Source organism: Rhynchophorus ferrugineus, unplaced genomic scaffold (genome assembly GCF_030347505.1).
Source record: "Rhynchophorus ferrugineus isolate W39M unplaced genomic scaffold, kcgeb_rfMv2 rfM4, whole genome shotgun sequence".
NCBI lineage: Eukaryota > Metazoa > Arthropoda > Insecta > Coleoptera > Curculionidae > Rhynchophorus > Rhynchophorus ferrugineus.
The window spans coordinates 16,493,170-16,515,349 of record NW_027472583.1 but is presented as its reverse complement, the minus strand read 5'-3'; the positions used below and the strand labels follow the sequence as shown (position 1 = coordinate 16,515,349).

The window sequence follows — 22,180 nt, the reverse complement described above, 5'->3', positions numbered from 1 at the left end:
TTGCGAAACAATAAATAATTTAATTATTTTCAGCAGCAGTATTAAAATCTAGAAGATCTGGAAAACAACTGGATTTAATGATATAACTAAGTCTTAACTACTATAAGTTATTTGTAAATTATTTTTAAAAATTCATTCTAAAACACAATTAACATGAAACTCACCGATTTCAAATTCTATTAGATCGGTTATAAGACACCTATGTGAAAAAAATTACCTGATGAATCACCAAGAAGTCCTTCATTACAGTCAAGAAGAGTCAATATCGGTTGTAGTTTGCCACAGAAAGTGTGATGAATTTAAGATATTAAAATTGATATCTCTAATGAGTACAATTATATTATATGTGGCTTTTGCTGTTGAACATTTCAGGACGACAAATTTACTATCAAACATTTCAAAATTACTATCAAACTTTTTTACATAAGAGACATTTTTTGTATTGCCCTGGCCTTCACAGATATTAATTTAATTGATAATTTATGAGATGCATCAGATAAAATATAGTTAATAATTTACAAATAAAAATGACTAATTTTCGGAACTGTCACAAGCTTGAAACAAAATTTCGCAAGCCTTGATAAACACATATAAATATCAGAAATTATTTTTAACAATTTCGGGTTTAGTCTCCACATTATGTTTATGATCGTAGGTAAAAGTGTATCAGTAATTTTTAAAGAATATAAATAGTCATTATGATGCAACAAAATAGTACCTGGATCATTTAAATAATTAATTGGAATATCTTTGTTTTTACCTGAATTTTGAATTTGCATGTCCGTATGTTTATTTGTTATAAATGTAGTAGATATTACATTTTTCAACCACTAAATTAATACAAATATAATAATGTGCATTATATTAATTTAATAATTTAATTTCAAGTATCTATGAAAATTAAAGTGAACCAAACCAGGTGGCACTAGTCAAAACTTGTAGTAATGTAGAAAGGGTAATGTAGTAATGTTAAACAAAAGGTCGCATGTTGCTTTACTGTTAAATCACCTGGACGAATTTTGGTTAGAATAGCAGCTGTTGCTTTTTAAACACTCGTCTTAAATAACTTCATATAAATTCTTATTTTTTAAAAATCTGACCGGACATTTTTTATTGACGTACTATTTTCAATTCCAGTAGTTGTTTGTATAGTGCTTAGGACTACTTTTCTGTAAACTGTCCAGTAAAAGTAATAAAAAAATTTCCCCAATGATGTTTTGTTGCATTCTAAGTTTTTTATATTATAACAAAATGTTACATAATCAAAAGAAAAATTTACTATTAAGTATACAGATACTTAATTTTTATTATAAAAAAATGTGTTTTGAATCAGATTCACTGACTTTTATTTTCGATGCCGATACCCAAGTAATTATTTTGTTGTTATATTGTTCTGGCTACTTCTTCACTATTATCTCCAATAGTGGATCTCTCCATCGTAGCGGATGGAGAGTAAATAAATTGGCCCCAATACACTATAAGATAGTACACTATAAGATGTATACAACTGTTCAAATTTGTTTCATTGTTAAATAGTCTTTCTCTTGTCATTCTTTCAAAGATGTAAGGGTTGTAACATTCTGAAATTTATGTTTGACCTTAAGCCAAACTTGGCCGGACGTTTCGAATACGTTTAAAAATATAGCTGAGCTCTTTTCTGATCATAATAACAATGACATAACCTAAAAATATTTCAGTTATAATTAACTATACATTATTTAGTAACAAAATATTATTTTCATCTCCAACTTTATAACATTAAACAACCTGTAACATCATATTTTCATTTAAACTATTCTATATCTTACATAAATATACAATTTTACGATTTATTTATTTTGTTATATTCAATATTTTCGGAGAATCGAGTTAAAACTTAGCAGCATCCTGTAATAATGCAAAAGATCGTCTGTAATAAACAAGGGTGGTTAAGGTTCTTCCGTATCCGGGTTTTACCTGTCGAATTTTGGTTTTTATGACACACAATAAGTTTATTATTCCCCCATAGGTTTGTGTTACCTGCTGCTCGGTATATTACCCAAAAAATACCAATAGCGTAGAGACAAAAAGAAACTGAGTTATTCTTATTTTCAATTACCTTTGGAAATTTTATGTATGTAATTTGACCCAAACTTTAACCGTAATAAATATCAATACCATATATAAGACAAAAAGTGTTAATTATTTTTTTTGCTCAGACGTTTCCACGTGAACAGAATTTATATTAAATACAATGTATGTTTTTTCTCATTAATTAAGTTTGATAGAAAATTATTGTTATATTTTACCTTGATCTTGATCGTATTAGAGGTCACGGTATTTGCAAGTTTATATTAATTACGCGAGTTCGAAATTCATTTGACATATGACATTTCATAAATGCAGGAACATGAGAATATGCAATTTTATGGCGTTGCAATTTTCGTCTAGAGTTTTAAAGTACACCGACACATCAATTTTGTTCCGCTTCTTGTTATACTGAGGATCAGGTGATTAAATATTAATTCAGCAGGCTTGTTTCTTCAACTAATCTAGTCTAAACCACATTTTTGGTTTGATTTTTATTTTTTAAATTGCTTTAATTACCCGAATTCCAATGTAATTATATTTTTGTTCCTAAGTTTTAATAACAACTTGTATAACAGATATAAATTGTTGTTTGTCTTTAATATTGTGCATATTTCATATTGACCAACTATGTAAATTCGATCTCTTATTTTTTTTCGATTTTTTTGTTTGATATACTTTAAAATCTTTTTACCAACGAGGGTTTATCTGGACTGGGCCTAAAGTTTAACATGGGCTCCGAACCACAGTCCTCGGCATTAAGCCTACCGTCCGGCTAGTGACTAACTTAGAGACCATCTCAAAGGAGATCCGGTCTTACCCAGCCTGGTTACTGGCGTGGTTGCGATGGTCATTCCTTGTCGGATGTTCCACTATTGCCTATAAAGACAGTTACAATTACAATCACGAACATAAATTACATCCATGCCCCTGCGGAATTCGAAACCGCGACTATCGCCATAATAGGAGGACCGTCCTCTCGCCTTGACCACTGCGCTAACCACGCCAGCCTAATTTTCTATTCACTTACCCTTTAATTCATATAACACTCCAGTTAAGAATTTAATTAATGAATTCTATTCTTTTCTAACCTAACTTATTTTTTATGATATCTTAGAAGGTTAGGAACACCTACAAGTTACAATATTCTGCCCTATACATTTTCTTATTCATGTTCGCCTATTAGAAGTTAATTTATTATTAGTTTGATACAATTCGTAGCCTTTTTGTTATGTGTATCGTGGGTCGTGAGATCAGACGGACCATTACTTGGAAAATACAACCAAGAATCATAAATAAATTCCACTTATTTTGGTTTTCATTCATTTGTTTAGTTACAGCACTCATTATAATTTATATCTTATGAATGGTTTCTCTCTAACTTCTTCATGTATGTATCAAAAAGAAATTACATCGAAAGCGAACAATATTTCAGACTAGAGATTTCAATAAAATAAATGCAGATATATAAATTGTCATGAAGGACAACATCTAAGAACGGATAATTTATTCATTCTTGATAGCTAAAAATAACACCGTTTGCTTTGAAAATGGTCAGTGAAGTTCATTATATGGCTTCGATAAAAAAAAACATTGGAAGGAAAACGGTTTACAAGAGGATTGTAATAGCATCTCATAATATATTCATGAACGTTTTCTAGGCCACGACTACAGCCTAGTTGCTCAAAGGCTTATGAAGAATGTATAGAATTATATCATTTTCCCATTGATTAATGTTTTTCAATTGATATCGATAGGAAAGTAAAGATCATTTTTGTTTTAGTTAGTTAAATTCAAGTTAAATATTTAAGTTTTGGTACATTATGATCTCTTATTTGGGATTTGTTTTTTATCTCTGTAAGTATAACTATATCTTGAAAATGATGTGCAACTATTATACTAGCTTTAATTTGTCGATTTATTTAAAACTAAATAATACTTGACAAAATAATATAACCTGCTAATAAATAAATAAAATAAATACACCTGCTAAGTGTAGGAAACTAAAGTTTTTTATTATTGAATTAATATCTTGCTACTAGTCGTTTCCGTCTAACCTATAATTTGTCTTTATGATAACTTAAATCTAGGTATATAACTAGGAGGACCCATCGGTCCTATCTCAGTCTCTGGTGAAATAATGTTTATACATGTCACTGCTGAATTTTTTAATATATGCACCTCACTACACAACTCTACACAAGATCAGATGGTTTGATTCTTTTGTGTCTGCGTCCTGTTCTGGTGGTATCCAATAGTTGCAATGTTTCAATATTCGTATGAGAATGGAGTCTTTCCTCATTCCCCCTTGCAATTTTCTTGATTTCTTGACTGACTGTGGGTATCTGAACGTCTCGATGTAGGTAATCAGTCCTATAGTATTTGGGTGCACCCACAATACCTCTCAGGACTTTGTTCTGAAAAATGTGTATATTATTTATGTTACTCTTTGCAGAACATCCCCATAATTGAACTCCGTATATCCATATAGGTTTAAGTATTTGCTTATATAATAGCAATTTATTATGTACTGATAATTGTGATTTACTTCCAACTGGCCAGTAGATGTTTTTATATTTCAATTCCAGTTCTTTTCTTTTCTTCTTTATATGTTCCTTCCAGCGAAGTTTTGCAACGATATTCATTCCGAGATATTTAGCGTTGTTGCTGTATGGAATGATTGAATTATTTAATGTTATTGGAGCTTGGTACGGTCTGTTTATAGGTAAACTGCACATGTACAGATTTACTTTCATTCATTCTTATTTTCCAAGCTTGTGTCCAATTATTTATATTGTCACTTGCCTATTGTAATTTTCGTGAGGCTTCTTCACTATTGTCTCATTTGTAACATCAGAAAATGTAGCCATCGTAATACTTTCCGTTTGTTCGTATATTCTTTTATTGTAGAGTAAGCTTCTTCTTGTTTGACTCTAAATATTCTGGTTGTAATGTATGATTTTAATAGTTCGGTGTGTTGTTTAGGTAGCATTTTCTGTAGTTTATCAAACCTTATCGAAGGCTTGTGCTACATCTAAAAATATAGCTGAGCATACTTTTTGACTTTCGTAGGCTTTTTCAATAATACCTGTAATTCTGTGGACCTGGTCAATTGTTGAGTGCTTGTTAATAAACCCAAACTGGTGTGTTGGTATTAGGTTTTTTCTCTCTACGATGAAAATAAAGTATATGAAACTTTTCATCCGATTTGTTTGACGGATATTGATAATACTTACGATATTATAACCGTTCTAAATCCCTAAATCTTAAAAATTAAATCCCATGACTTTTGTTTGATAAATCTATATTTAATTACGACAATGTATAAATTTGATATCTGACGAAAAATAAATTTGCATAATAAACAAAAGTTCTTATTTTTACTTCACTTATTTTTTTCTAACAAATGTCGTAGACTTTCCGAACTCAAATCGAAATATATTAGAAAAGGGGAAATTATCTTTGGAGCAACAGACTTCGGTGATTTTCATACTTTTGTGTCATCTATGATAATAAATCCATGTAATATTTTATACTGTTACATAATATCTATGAACTTCTATTTATTGCGCTTTTTAAGCCGTATTTTTTCGGTTGTAACACCTCATCCAAACACTTGAACTTCTGCATATGTTCTAACTGACTGTCGTTGAGATTTGTATCTGCCTATCCATCTTGGATTGTTTCTTTGCGAGCTCTTTATAAAGTTTTGATCTCCCTACCGGTCGTTCCGAACACGTAAATTTGCGTAATCAGAACATAAAGGCGTTAATAATGTTGCCTCACTGATTGAGATCCTTTCTGCTGTCCGTCAATTCCAGCAGCTATTCGTAATTTATCCACTTAGTTAGGAATTGCAGCTTCTAGTTTATCTGGCTTTATTACTGGCTGAGTTGCTAAACCTTGTTATGATTCATAATTGTAAAGCTGCATGAAGAATTACGAAGCTTTCATCTACTTTTTTAATAGCGTCGTTGGTATATTTACCCCTATCGATTAATGTCCTGCTTGATACAACATCCAAGTTTCTAAATCGGCACGAAGATTTTCACAAATTATTTTTCAAAATCTCTAAACATTTATTCATAATAACAAAAAATTGTCTGTCGGCTTGGTGGCGCAATGGTAAAGGCGACAGGACGGTCCACCTACTGTTGCGGTAGTCGCGAGTTTGAATCCTGCTGGGGCATGGTCATAAATTTATGTTTGTGATTGTCCTAAGTAAGAGTGCAAAATCTGACAAGGAAAATCGCCAGTCTGTAGGCTTAATGCCGAGGACCGTGGTTCGGAGCCCACGTTAAAGGAGACTTTAAAATATATAAAAGATAAAAAAATATATGAAAAAATGTCATATTTTTATTAGTCATGCAAAGAAATATAAAATAATATTTCTATGGTATAATAATTTCTATAAATATTATAAAATATTAAAATTGGATTTGCGTTAACTTATATCAAATTATCTTATATTATAATACACATTTTTAGTTATGACATGTGAATCTGTTTTTAAAGGAGCTTTAGCGGTGTAGTAGAAAAAAATTCTATGACATAAGGAACAAACACCTTTATGAATTACCAGCAGTAGCTCTCAAGCGAGGCCGTGAAGTAAGGAAAGTACAGTAAGTGTAAGAACTTCAAATATGGTCTATAAAACGTGCCTAACAAGCAGAGTCATCATTGAACAAATAAACGTTATGAAATAACACGAGTTTAAGAGAAATGAGTTTTTATCTCAACTTTATTTTGTGGGACGGAGATTTTATCAGTTTCGTGGACTATTTAGTCGGCGGCAAAGCTATCTCAAACCAGAAATCAACAACATTTTGGGCTTAAAAACATTATTATTCATTACATAACCAAGTAATATCGGGCCATTTATTATAGACTATTACCCAACGTACATCTGCATATTTAGTTGCCTATCTAATAAAATGAAAATAATTGCATAAAGAGTACCGTTTCACGTTTTCCTTAACGGTTGCTTCAAGGAAATTCAACAAGCGCACGGTCCATGAAATGTTATACCGAGAATGGTACTAAATAGAGAAATGGCAGATGCAATAAAGCACATTAATTGCGAATTAAACAATGTTCAATTAGCAGCGTTCGAAACGAGAATTTATGATATGGCAGTTCTGTGAGAAGGTTTAATATAATTAGATTCTCTCACTAGGCACAATAAACGTTCTTAAAATTATTAAACTGTTTCAGTGTGACTGATGGCAGTTGAGCTAAATTTTATTGAAGTTATATATAAGGTTGGAACTTAAATACGTTTTATAACCTTGCCAATTTGAATTAAACTTTCATCTATGTTTTATTTTTAATTTACAAGCTATAAGGGAATTTGCACGAATGAAAATGAGTACGTGATTTTTCTAATTTTGCAGATGTATAAATCGAGTTTTTGGCTATTTTCCTATTAGATGGAATCTGAAGTTATTTATTAATTATTAGCGCATGAAAATGGAGAGTGTAATTAACAATTGAGCTATATATTATTGATATTTAATTATAACTGGCTAAGCTGATTTATCGGCAATAGGCAAGATGTGGCATGAATTTTTTCATGAGCATTATGATTTTGAGCATGAGGTCGGTAACAGATTCAAAAACATTGAAATTATTTATTGACTAAATGTGTATCACAGTGTCTTATATTTTTTAACTTTTACATTTTTACTAATCTGTATTCTGTATCTTGTCTTTTCTTAGAATCTACTTTTATTACTTTAAAAATAAACAATGTCGAGGTAAAGTTTGGTCAATCATTTCCAAAGATAACGTCGTCATTAAGAGGTAACCATTCTTTTAGAAAAAAAATTACTTAATATATATATCATATTTGATAATACCAATAGAAAATATCTGGTACTTTTTTAGTTATAGATTTATTTAATCAATATTACTTATAAATCAATTTTAAGATAATTTGCTAAACTTCTGTAATGACTGATATATTATATATTTCATGGGTATATATTCATATGTGAAGTTTAACTATCATTGTACTAAATCGCAATAGTTGTTTTCAATAATGTTAAAAAAAATTTATTTATTATATGCAGATATGTACTTGGGCATATGTTCAAATCTAGAAGCCTTAAATTTTTAATAAATTATTCAGATATATATTTAGCAGAACAGTACTATATCTGTATAAACAGTTCGAATGCCAGATATTTTTAAATGTATATTTCAAGTTTTGTGTATCACTTTTTACCAAGATAATTTAATCTAGAATAGTGTCTGGATGATCTCAAAATTGGCATAAAATTCTTAAACATATCTGACATTGAGCTAAAGCTAAAGGCTAGAAATACAATTTTAGATATTCTCAAGGAAAATTTAACGTTGGAAATTATCATGTAATATTATTATAGTTTTTAATTAAACAACTTAGTTGTTTAGTTATATTAAAACAGTCTTAAGATAATTCCAAACAAAAGTTAGTGGTAGTACCTATTGATCAATCCTGATGAAGCTGGAAAGTGTGACGAAATGTCGTATTATTGTTGTTCCTATTAATGGTAGTATGTTTGTTATTCAACATTAATTAAACTTGATTGAAATTGAGTAAGCCATTAAAATAAGACGTTATTAAATTTTTAGTGCGAATATTGAAATAGGAACCCGTGAGTCTGTCTCATTCTCCTGACCTAACATTGTGTGACCGTAAGATTTGCTGTATAATCTATCTTAATGATCTGACAAGAAATCGTGGTTATTGTTTCCAAATACTTTCAGAGAATATGATTATTCCTTTTACTATTTAATATGTAGAATATTTATGATAAATGAATATAAGCAAATGTGGCTTTGCTTCTCTTTATCGATCATATTCGATAAACTAGCAATAATTAAGTGAAAGTCATATTGAACAAAAATTGAAATATTTTAGACCCCTCAAAAATTCAATAATTGAATAAGGTCAAAGGCGTCAGTTTATATATTTTACTATAGATAAATGATCAAAATAATAATTTTAAAAAAATACTCATCCTCTGTAAAATCGTGATCCGGGGTAGATGTTTTAATAATCATACATTATTAACATTTCATTTTTATTTCATATGATGAAAAAATATGAAATAAGTATACTTCTTTAAGTAAATTAACCCAATAACATAACAAGCCTTAAAGCAAGATGTTTTTTTATTGTGGTTTTAAAAGCACGTGCCTACATAATAAAACACATGCGATATAAGGCGTAATTAGTTTTCTAATAATTACCTCTACGCAACATTTTGGCGGAAGCGTTTCCATTTAATGTATATATAAAGCAATAAAATCCGAAATCCTGTTATATAAGCCCTAACTGTAATACTTCAAGTTTCCCCCATAAAGTTTAAATTTTAATTACCAACCCCCTGAAATTGACTTAGGAATCTTGAAATTACCGGCCAACTAAAATGGTCTTGTTCAGTCACTATCACGGCTCGATAAGTTGTATATATTATATTGTTGTATAAACCTGTTTTATTATATATATATATATATATATATATATATATATATATATATATATATATAATATATATATATATATATATATATATATATATATATATATATATATCACATCTTAGTATTATTTTGATATACTATTGTGATACATTTTTTAAATAAACAATAAGTTAACGCTCGCTTAGTTCTGGAGAGAAAGTTTGAAACTATAAAATTTAGTATTCCCAGCATAATGTCTAATATAAGGTACAAACTTAGATAGAAATTATTCGGATTACCTGACTATTAGCATAGTTTGACTATAGTATAATAAACCAACTATCGAATACCAACACTAAAAGTCTCATTACTCATTCAGACACGTTATCTAAGTTATGACAGACCTGTTGAATTATTTTGTTACTGTTGTAAAATGGCGAAGGTCATTGTTAATATTTAAAGTATTTTCTTACTTTAGTTTTTAATCTGTTTTATGTATATATGAATATTGTTTCAATTTTTAATAATTACTATATAATATTTGTTTAATAATTCAAATATTGCTACACAAATTCAAATTACCTAAATCTCATTAATTTGTAGGTTGAAATAATTATGTTAATTTATTTTTTGCTAACTAAAACGATTAATATATCTACAATTATAATGATTTAGTTTGATTATAGTTGTCTATATTTCTATGCAAATGTTGTATTAATGTCTTTTTTTTTGTTAAAATATGCGTTAAAATTTAGTTTTAACGATTTATATATATTAAATTTGAAGCTTTATTATGAATAATTGGTTCAATGTATTTTATTTAAACTATTGTCCATTGATAGCCGCTACTTCTCCCTTTGTTTTACGATGCCATCTCGAATATCTCATGTATGTATCCTTTAGGGATATCCATGAATCGACTAATTTTTTGATATCCATATTGATGTATCCATATGTCGAAATCAGAAGGAGCAAAGTCTAGAGAATACAGCAAAAATACTGCAAATACAAAAAAATTAAATGCAATACTTACAATCGGTAGTTATCTCCATTGATGGTTTAATTAGGTTTTAGTTGCTCATCGTATACCACACCAAGCTGTTTCTCAATCAAATAAAGAGCATTAGCTTAGAGTCATAGACATTCGGCTTTGCTGTTGATGATGCATGACCAGATCTCCATGATTTTTTCGTTTTTGACTCCGGTAATAGTAATAATAGTTTTCATCCTCAGCAGCAATGATGCAAACATTAATACTGTATAAAATATCCAAGCTTTTGGATTATCCCTACGTTCTCTAAGCATTCTCTCAATAATTTTGCATATCCTTCTTGCGTTTTACACGAACCATCATAGAGTAATGCTTTCAAATCCTCGTCCTCTTATTCAGATTGAAGTAAAAATGCAAAACCTCCTGCAAATGAGATTTACTTCTTACAAATTTATACATTTTCAATGCACTGAAAACAGCATCTTGTTCGCACTTTGACGAAATGACTGAAAAGTGAAGCCGGTCACAGAGGTCTAAACATGAAGATGGTTACAGATTATCTAAATATAAATCCCTTAAAATTAATTTATAGGCCTATATGTAACCTAGAACTACTATAATGTGTTTATATAAGTAGCCTCATTTGTTTACTCAATCAAAAGTTATTGGGCTTTGAAAATGGAGATTCCAAGAGGTTGTTATACTCGTATTTTGGTTTTTTACTTCTAAAAATGTGCGAAAAACAGTGCAGGTGTGGTATGGTATAGAATTGGCAGCCACGGTACTTATGGTAATTAGTGCTAAAGTGACTGTTGGTGTTTTAATTTTGTGATTTTCGTTACAGAAATATTAATATTAAGGATGTATTTCGCGCTAGTCAGCCAATTCTTGAGAGGATCGATGATATTCTTAGAAATATCAATATAACATAATAGTTTTGAACTATTTACATAAAACTGGATACTAAAAGAAGTTACAAAAAAGAAGGAATCCAGAAAAATGAAATGTATATGGATAAATTAGTTTTTCTTTTGAAAATATGAAAAAATGAAAATTACTTTTTTCCCAACTAATATTATCGAATCCAAACATTATTTTAGAATCTTAATACAATTGAATATTTTTTTTATAAAGTGTAGTATTACTAATGCTTAAATTTGTTGCTGCTTAATAACATTCTGCTATAATACTTACGGTACTTCTTATAACAAGGTTTGAGTTTTGTACGAAACAAATTCAATGTGTTGAACGTTTAATATAGAGATACACTTTGTCATGTTTGTAAATAAATTATCTTTCTAGATCAACAAAACTATGACTTTTAAAGTCACCTATTATCCAATGAGAAGTCAAGCCCAGAAGCGAAATCCCAAAACGAGAATACGATCAACCATTTGTAAATGACATTATTTCGGACTTTGCCTTTCCCTTATTTAATTCGTTGTTAATTTAATACAATTCACAAGCACTCGTATTCCCATAAATCAGCGTTAGATATTCGCACACAACATATTTAAAATTTAATATTCGTTCCGCAATTAATTATTATATACCTGTAAATTTAAAGCCTTTAAAATCAAACAAACTATCAATATAATTAAAAACAAACCATCAAATAACATTATAACAATAAAAAAACAAATAAATCAATGAAGAAATGACATTAAATGTAGGTAATTATTCTAAAAATTATTTGTTATAATCATATTTGCAATACACTGTTATATAAATCCTTGCAAAATGATGTCTGCACAATATCCAAATTAATTAACAAATATTTTTTATATCCCACAACTAATACTGAAAAATATGTTTTAAAATAGATAGATATTTAAATTTTATTTTAAAACATGGATATAAATTAAATACCATATAAATACCATTACTATTGTAATAATACTGTGGAGAATTCGTCACTGTCTATGTTTTGGGCCAGATAATTAATATGTTAGAATGATCTACCCATTATATTATATGACGTGTTGTAACCCATTTTTTTTAAATATAAGTAACCTTGACTGTAATATTTCAATTCCTGTAATAAATATAAATCATTTAATATGATATAACAACCTTTTTTTACAATTCAATGATAAACAAATATATTTAAATGTTCACAATTACCTTACGTCACAATAAACAATACATTCTTAACAACGTTGTGGTTTACCCATTTCATTGTCAAACATTACCGCGAAATGATATTTCAAAAACTATTTGGCAACGTTTAATGGTCGTTATGAAGTGCAATTGTTATTCTCTAACGTTTTATGACAGTTCGAGTGAGCGCCACCGACGGATGAAAACTGCCGAAGTAGTCCGCGAAGATAAGTGTGCATCTTAAGACGTTTTAGATTTAAAAGTGAGAGACTGTTCCGTAACAAGTGCTTTCTGATACGATACTTGTAGTATGAATAGTGAGCTGTGCGCGAGGTTTTGTTTAAACTGACAGAGTTAGGATTAAATTCGTTTTATTCGCAAGGGTAACATTATGTATTAGTTTAGGAATTGGATATATAAAATTATTAGTTTAAAATTACTTAGATATTAAAAGTATTGAAACCAATTTTTCTAAATAATATTGATATCGTTATCTCTTTGTTCAGTAATAATAATTAAGATGCTTAAGCACTGACAATGGATGTCTTATACTGAGATTACGTAAAATATTTTTTATTTGTCAACCATATTGTTACAATCACCACATCACAAATGTCATACTTTTTTTTCGTTTCTTAACTTATACTTTAGCAATTAAGATGATATCATTCATTGTAAATATATTCAATGAATTTATATATATATATATATATATATATATATATATATATATATATATATATATATATATATATATATATATATATATATATATATATATATATATATATATATATTATAAATATTTTGATTAAGAAAATCACTTAGATTCAGGTGGTGAAATGTGAAAGTGTACTTTTTTCTTGTTTAGCCATATTGTTGAAATAAAATCTCGATTAAACGGACTACTTCTTGCGGTAGATCATTTGTTAATCAGAAATTGAAATAACTAGATCTATGTACAGGAAAAAGAAAGGATTTGTAATGATACTGAATGTACAGCCGATGTTTACGCACATGTAAGTTCGCTTCTTAATAAATTATTGTAATCGTTTGAAAGTATTGCGAACAATTTAATGAATTTTTATATTATACGTCCAGTAACCTGACTTTTTTTCGTACCTTTGTTAGGTATTATATTTAATTTTAAAGTACATTTTACACATTCTTCGAATTATTATTTGTCATGTTATATCATTTTAAATAATGTAGGGCGGTTATGTGCTATTGAAAAAAACAAGTAACAGAAGATATATGTTTGAAAACCGTGAATCGATTAGGATATGCCATTGAAGTGATTTCAATCTACATTTAATCGATTTACCACTGAGTGGTCAAAATTTATCATACAAAAAATACTTCAGCGTCTATTTTGACATATTTGTATTGTAACTTTATCAGTATTGAACTAAGTTTTTAAAATATATTTTTTATATTTAAGCTTATCAAGACACATTTTTCAATGCCGATCTGATTTTTTTAATACATGATATTATCAGGGTTTCACATTGTCTTTAAATATTTCCGACAGTTTTCTTTGTTAATTGATGTATCTATAATTTCTTGACTGTTCTTTACTTTTACTGTTATAGCGAAAGAGTTTACGAGCTTAAATTATTCTTTGAGATTCTTTTAGTAATAAGGTCATATACTTTTTTTTATCTTTCATATTGAAACTACCATTATTTGTTTTTATCTTTCAGCAAGCTGTCACTCAGTTCAGCGCATTTTTTAAATCCAATATAAAGAAATATGTTTTATTGGAATATTACATACTTGTGTATATTTTAATCGGCGATGTCTGTTTAGGAAAATGCAAAGTATCCATTTAAACGACTGTTAAACAACCTAATCTATTAAGTTGCATGTTTTCGTAAATGATCTAAGTACAATAAGAGTTTCAATATTATAGACATGTATATGGACGCTAATGATGGATTTTTAGAAATTTATGGTGATTCTGTTTCATCATATCCATATTGCCAGTTTTGGTTTCGCGGATTTAAAATTGGTAATTTTGATGACAAAGAACGACCAGAAGAAAAAAAAATTGTATGAATGAAAATAATGAGTTGGAAGGAGGACTTATTGGACGAATATCTAGATCAAACTTTCAAAATGTGTTCAGACAGCTTTGCAGTGATTGAATCAACTGTTTTCAGGCATTTATTAAGCCTATACTAGGGGTGTCGGCCGCCGAGAAGAATATCGATGTTTCTATTAAACGATATTTTTAAAAAATATCTATATATATAGAAAATTATCTATAATACAGAAATATTAAATAACAAGGGTATTATTTATTTAAAATGTCACGAAATATCATAGCCCAACCTTATATTAATTTTGACTTCTGCAATCCCACTGTGAGAACGTTCTTTTAGTAGTCAGTTATTCGTATATGAAAGTGCTCGGTCTTGAAGTCGATAGGACACAGAATTAGCCAGACTGTCTCCTTTGGGTATAGTTTTATTTTATTAGTAATTGTCATTGATTTAATTAAACTAAGCAATTATCTTAACGATATTTTTAGGAAGATTTTTGCTGATTAGCCTTTTTGGTAATTAAATGGATTAAAGAATGGTTGAGGCGTGATTTTGGCGATAATACGAATGACATTGTTTTTGATATTAGATATTTCTATATCCTACTAAAATATTGTTTTGTTTTGATTAAAGTAATTTGTGTTGATCAATATCATGTTTAGACAATTTTATGCGAATAACCCAATTGGTTAAATTTTTATCACTAATTAAACATTTAACTGAAAATAATCTAGTTATGTTTAATTATTTGTTTTTATATATTTTTAAATGCATTACCTGATTTTTAAGTATCATTCAAATCAATAATCACAATTAACTATTCAATTAAATAAATGATATATCAACAAATTTAAATTATTAGTAGTATCTAACTGTTAATGTGTCAAATGGTGTTATGAATCCAATCGTCTGTCATTGAAAAAGTGGGCGTTTTGAAAAAAAATACACACTAATATTAAGCGTCAACAGGTGGTTCTTTATGAATCACTTATACGTTATTTAAAAAAGATTTTTTTAAGTGTTTGCTTGCCAGTTATACATCTAGTGAATTTGGAAATGTTTTAATTTGACACTTCTATTTTAAAGAGTCAAATATTTTTGTACTGCTATCAAAAATATCATGTGACACGGTGTAAAAAAATCTTGTTTTATTGAAAATGCACTAGTTAATTTTATTCTAGTAAAATAACATTTGCTGAAAATGCTAAAAAACTTACCATTAATAAGCTCTGACTGTTTCATCATGTAAAAGTTAAAGAACAAGAACATGACTAGTTCCATGAAAAATTAATTATGTCCGTTGATGTTAAATATGTCTTTTTGGAAGATCTAATTCTAAAAAAGGACATATTGTCGTTAATATTCATTAATATTAATATATAAAATGAAACATTCATATTAAAAGGGATTTGTATGCCTTTATATGTTTTATGTTATATCTTCAGGACTAGATTCCTTCGAAGGATGTTCATTTGTTTCTTCGATGAATCTATTGACAGTAAGAAGTAATTGATTGAACAAAAGACAGTAATTTGATATAAGGTAAATTAATCGTAGGGTGTACAAATAGGTATAAAATAAACAAACAAATATAAAATGATTTAGAGAAGCATGTCTAGTGAATATGATGGATTACATATGACTCAACTTTCCCATGTTACAAAATCACTTGATTGCATTTATTATTTATTGCTATTTATATTTTGATCCTTGACAATACTAAGTGTTGTTATGATTAGAACGTTATGTCATTTGAACACAAACAGGGTTGTTTATAGTGACTTGAAATATTGTCTAAGTTAAAAAATTGAGGTAGCTCGTAAATATTTTCATGCAATAAGTTTTTGCTCAGGGGAATCAGTGAGGGACGCTCAAAATTGATTGTCATCTCGCAGCCAGAATGTTTAAAGTCAAACAAAATAAAGCATTCTCTACAACAAAAGAAGCTAAAGCAGGTGTGCCACAAGGAAGGTATTGGGACAATTCTTTGCTTACTTTGTACATGTGATATACCAAGAATAGAAAATATCACGATGGCTACATTTGCTTATGATGTTGCGCTTCTTGCTGTTTCATATAATAATAATGCTAAGTGTCTCAGAATGACTGTTGATGCAAGACTTCGCTGGTGGGAATATGTTAAAAAGAAAATGAAAAAGTTCAAACACAGGAAAAAATTCGGTTAATCGAAAGAAAATCACATTCCGATACCGACTGTCAGTCAGAAAATCAGACTACACTAAGACTAGGCTCAGACTATAGGCTAAGTTAGGATCGATGAGAGGATAACTATTGTAAAGATAAGTTTGTAGGTTAGTTGGCAACGACTAGTAACAATGTAATAAGTAAAAAAAAAATCTTAAGATTTTTAAATCTCATACTCCACTACTGTGGCAACAGATGCTGGCGACACGACGATTTTATCATTTCATCCAATCAGTCACAAGGAACCTCCTTTGTGGTTGAAAACGTGGCGGGTCAAGGCAAATGAGACAAAATCTACTCATGTGCTGTTCACCCTGCGTAGAAGGACTTGCCCTCCGGTAAATTTTATTAACCATGAACTCCCGCAAGCAGATTATGTTAAATATTATTCTACTAGTTATTAAAAAGTGCTCTGAATGTATCAATACATCCGAATGCACTCGCTAATCTTCTTATTAAGGGCCTCATAATAGTTTTTTAGAATAACCTACAGTTGTTATAAAATTAAGTATAATACTAGTTTATAAGTTTATAAGTCTTCTATATGTCATTGTATAACATAAATTCCATCAAATACTTATGCCCATTAGGCAGATTGTTGAATACTAAGAGAACATAAAAGAAGTTTTTTGAAAGTTATCAATCATTTGTATATACATAATATATAAATTTTTTCTGTATTGACAATAAATACAGTACGCCATTCTCATACATTTATACAATATAATCAATTTAACCGCAATCTGAGCCATGACCACTTCTTTTCAACCGCGAAATATCGTGACCTAACCTTAGAACAGATTCAATACGAATTTAACCGAACTGCCAAGCATTACCTGGTAATAATTTTTTTTTTCGAAAGCAATTTGGCAACGCTCACTAATCTATCTAGTGCAACTGGTAGTCTATCGTTTGATTGCAAAGAAAGCGTACACAGCTTTAAATAAAGTTTGCTCTTGTTCGTAGTTCGCGTTTTTTCTCTATTCCGTGTTTTTTATATTCATAAAAACAGTGAAATCGTTAGCATCTGATTGAAAGTTTTTCTTTTAAAGTGATTTGTGTAGGTACAAAATACAATCAGGTCGCGGGGTCTAATTATGGCCGCGTTTCAATTGTTAATTTAATTTTTGTATGATTTCATTTTGTTCAATTTATTTGGAGCTCTGACCTTTATACCCACCGAAATAAACGGACTCATTTGTTATTTATTGATTCGTTTGTGACATTGGATTCTGCCGTATAAATATAATTATTATATCACAGTAACGTCAACAGAACCTACATTTTGGCAAAATTTTGTGTAGTGTGAAAATAGGAAAATAGTTTTAGTCACGGTCCATTCATAACGCAATGTTTAGTTAGAGAAGCCAATTTTAATCGTTACGTAGCATGATTCGGACAGAATAAAAAATAGGTTTATTTACTGTGCAGAAATAGTTTTGGTAGCTGATGTTTACATTACCAAAATTTCGTATTAGCTGTGTTATTCCTACGATATAAAATTATTTATATAATAGAAAATATGTTGCTGGTTCAACTATTTTTACGAATAATACAATAGCTCGAAACAAGTAGTAATCAGAAAGTCTGGAGAATACGGCGGGTAGGCTACCAATTCCAATTTTAATGATTCCAAGTATGTTTTCGCCGGTTTTGCTATATATGGCCGAGTGTTGTCATGCTGAAGAATAACATTGCCTTTGCTCGTTTTTCGAGCAATTCTCGGTTCAAACGCATCCATTGTAGTCGATAGAGATCGTCATTGACAGTTTCGTCGAGCAATGCCTTCAAATCCTCGTCTTCAAAATTTTTTGCCTCCTGTCCAGAACGTTCTTTACCTTTTGGTGTCAAAAGCACTGCTTTTAAGACATTGAAAACAAAATTTACGTATTGAAATTGATGAAGCATGATTGCCATAAGCTTCACACAACATTCGATAACCTTCAACCGCATTGTTTTTAAAATTGAAGTAAAAACTCGATATAAATTCATAATAACTCAGTGGAAAACTTTTCGTTCATGTGTCGATCAAATTACATATACTGAGTTTCTTGAACTTCTAAATTATCGTTTCTTCTTCCCTTTCTTTCACTGAAACTATAACATTAACACAGAATACTTCAACAAAACTAAAACAACAGCAAAACGGCGCTAAATCGAGGTCCATTTTGAAATGAACTATTAAATATACATAAAATGTTACCAATTACGTTATACAATCTTAATAATTGTAAGTTATTGTCAAAATAAACACTTATACATAAACAAACAGTATCGTGAAGATATCACTCAGGGTTTACATGGCAGCGAAGTTTTTCCTCATGTCTTGTTACAAATCTCTTATCTTTCCTCAATGACAGCTGGAATCCTTCGGTATCGGTGTAAATAATTTTTCTTTGGTATATTTTAAAGCATCTCTTTTACCAACAAGGCTTTATCTGGACTGGACCTACTATTTAACGTGGGTTCCGAACCAAGGTCCTCGGCATTAAGCCTACTGGCCAATGAACAAACCATCCCAGAAGATATTCGACCTTACCCAGCCTGGTTACTGGCGTGACTGGGATGGTTATTCCTTGTCGGATTTTCCACTGTTGCTATGAAGACAGTTACAATTAACTACAATCAAAAACATAAAGGACATGCATGGCCCAGCAGGATTCGAACTCGCGACTATCGCAAAAGTAGGAGGACTGTCGTGTCGCCTTAACCACTGCGCTACCAAGCCGGCGGTGTAAATAATAATTTTTCTAGTATCTGAGTATCTTCACGATACTTCTCAGAACTTTATTCTGAAATATTTATATTATGTTGATATTACTTCTCGGACAATATCCCCAAACTGAATTCCATATAAATGAATATTTAATATATATGATAAAAAAATATTTTTTAAATAAGCCTAAGATGAATACGCCATTTTTTCTGTGTTATTTTCGACATTTTGTAGGTTTTTGGTCCTTTAACCGCTAAAGGAATGCGCTTCTTCTCTTAATTAATATATAGGTAATATTTTCACCTGTTAACTATTATTTTTCATCGTCAAAAAAACCAAAAGTAATATCAATATTTATTTCTCATTAATATTTATAATTAGGTAATACAATGAAATTACAATGTAATTTATATAAAGTAATCTGCAATTAATTAAAAACAATAGAATAACAAGTATGGAAATGGTACAGTAATTTTAAAAAATATAAGCTGAAATTATTTTTTTGGGAGTGAACATGTAGACGCATTCCAAGCCACAGTGGATATAACATATATAGGAAGGAAGAGAATATTTATGTAGCTGAACGTATAGCGTAATTAAGACATAATACAATGACAGTCATCATTATATATAATCCATTTACGGTTGGCAAGCTATAAGTGTTTTTGTGACAAAGTGGCTTTTAAATGGTTGGCTGATATTACTTATGAGACTTTTTCCTTCCATCAAGCATAAAAAATTAAATTGTGAATTGTAGAAATTAATTTTATCTGATGTATGCAATGCATAAAAAACTGTTCATCACTAAAGTAATGGCTTGCAATATTGCACATATTTTAATTCGATAACAGAAACATTATAGGAGTATTGTTGATAACAATAACACCATAAAGCATTTATAAGATGAACGTGGCTATTGTTTAGTTTTAAATAAAAACTTATTTCATGACTTTTCCTTCAAAAACGTATGACCTTTTCTTAATACCAGATAGACACGCTGTTATCATTTCATGTAAAGGATTTATTGCGTAACATACACTTGATAGAAACAAAGGAGAGATTATTAAGAAGATGTTTTGATGACATAACCTAATTATATTTCCTTAGTTCCATTCATGCAAATATTTTATATTTCATACATCGAAACAATTACAATATAAGGTCATTATTCATTAAGAATCCATTACAAAGTCTAATTTATGATGTCAATTAACGAAAGTTATTAATCAAATCATTTTTAATTAACGTAAAGTTAAGTGGGCGCCTTTTAAAGAGATTTAGTGCTTGTATGATGGCCCTTAAGCATCAACAGGTAGTTTCTTATATTAGCTTCGATATACTAGGTTATGGAAAAAAGATTTTTTTCATGTTTTTCAAAAGGAATTTATTTATATAAATTTTAAATACTAATAAACGATACGCCACTTTGATCGATGACCTTTTACCAGTCTTTTGAGAATGTTCACACTGTAGTATTTAGTGTTAGTTCATGTGGAAATTATCGAGCTTCTTTTGGTATCCAGGTTTATGCAAATTATTCTGTACCTGTCCCTTTTGGTTTTGCCGCTTTTTTTATTAAACTATAATATCGTCACCATCAACTTTTCAAGATTAATTTTTTCAGATTTATTTTTAAAAATTGCCTGCTTGAGTCCTATTAGTTGTTGGTAGTATAGAGTTGAACTGATGATTTTCCATCAACAATTCGTTTCAACATCACCTTGGTTGGCGCCAGGAAATACCCGAAATGATTGTTTCCCTAACATTATGTTTTAATCGATAATAATAACTCCTCTAAATATATGTTTTGGTTATGTTAGTATTTGGCCTTCACGTGAAAACATTCTGATATAATATATAATAAATAATTTTCTGTTAAGATATTCTGTACGTGTTCAATTAAGATGCCTAATCTCACGCACTTACACTCTGTGAACACATGATGAACGATATCATGATATTTGGGCGACTTGAATGATATTAATCAAAAATGCTGGTAATGCCATGTTGGAATGCAGTTCTAAAATCACAAAAGTTGTTCCATTTAGAAAAATTGCTCTTAATAAGACATAATTACGCCACTCAGCTACATACTTATGTAATATTGTGTGAAAGATTATAAATACGGAAAATATACGAGGGTAGGATCAGAAGTATACATACTGTTTCTCCTTCAAAATCATATATTTCCCATTCTTACATTAAGATTAATTTTGCCAAACTATAACTTTTTATCTCGTCAGTGAAATTCTTCACTTTCATCCTGAAACTTTTCATATAACTTTTTATATTTAAGAGCTATTTTCGCTTGATCGACTGAAATGTACTAATTACCCTTGGAGCTTTTCCCAAGCTACTTTTGAGCTTACTCTGGTATTTTAAAGTGTTGTCTATGTCTAGATATAAAACTGCATGGAAATATTTTTATGATATAACTCATTTAACACGAGGGGAATGTGATGTGTCAAGGATTTTGTAAATTTTCCGTACAGTAACTTTTAATGCTTCACTACTGTTCTCAACAGCCTTTATTAATTGACCACTGTGAGATTTCGAACAAATTGCGTCATTTAGTGTGTGTTTGATTATCGTTGACCAAAGCAAAAT

At 29.5% G+C, this 22,180-nt stretch overlaps 1 protein-coding gene across 3 annotated transcripts in view; it reads left to right on the top strand.

Annotated features, from left to right (window-relative positions):
- Positions 1-22,180, top strand: part of LOC143195499 (uncharacterized) — a 186,863-nt gene that overhangs the window by 117,728 nt on the left and 46,955 nt on the right. The window lies entirely within an intron of this gene.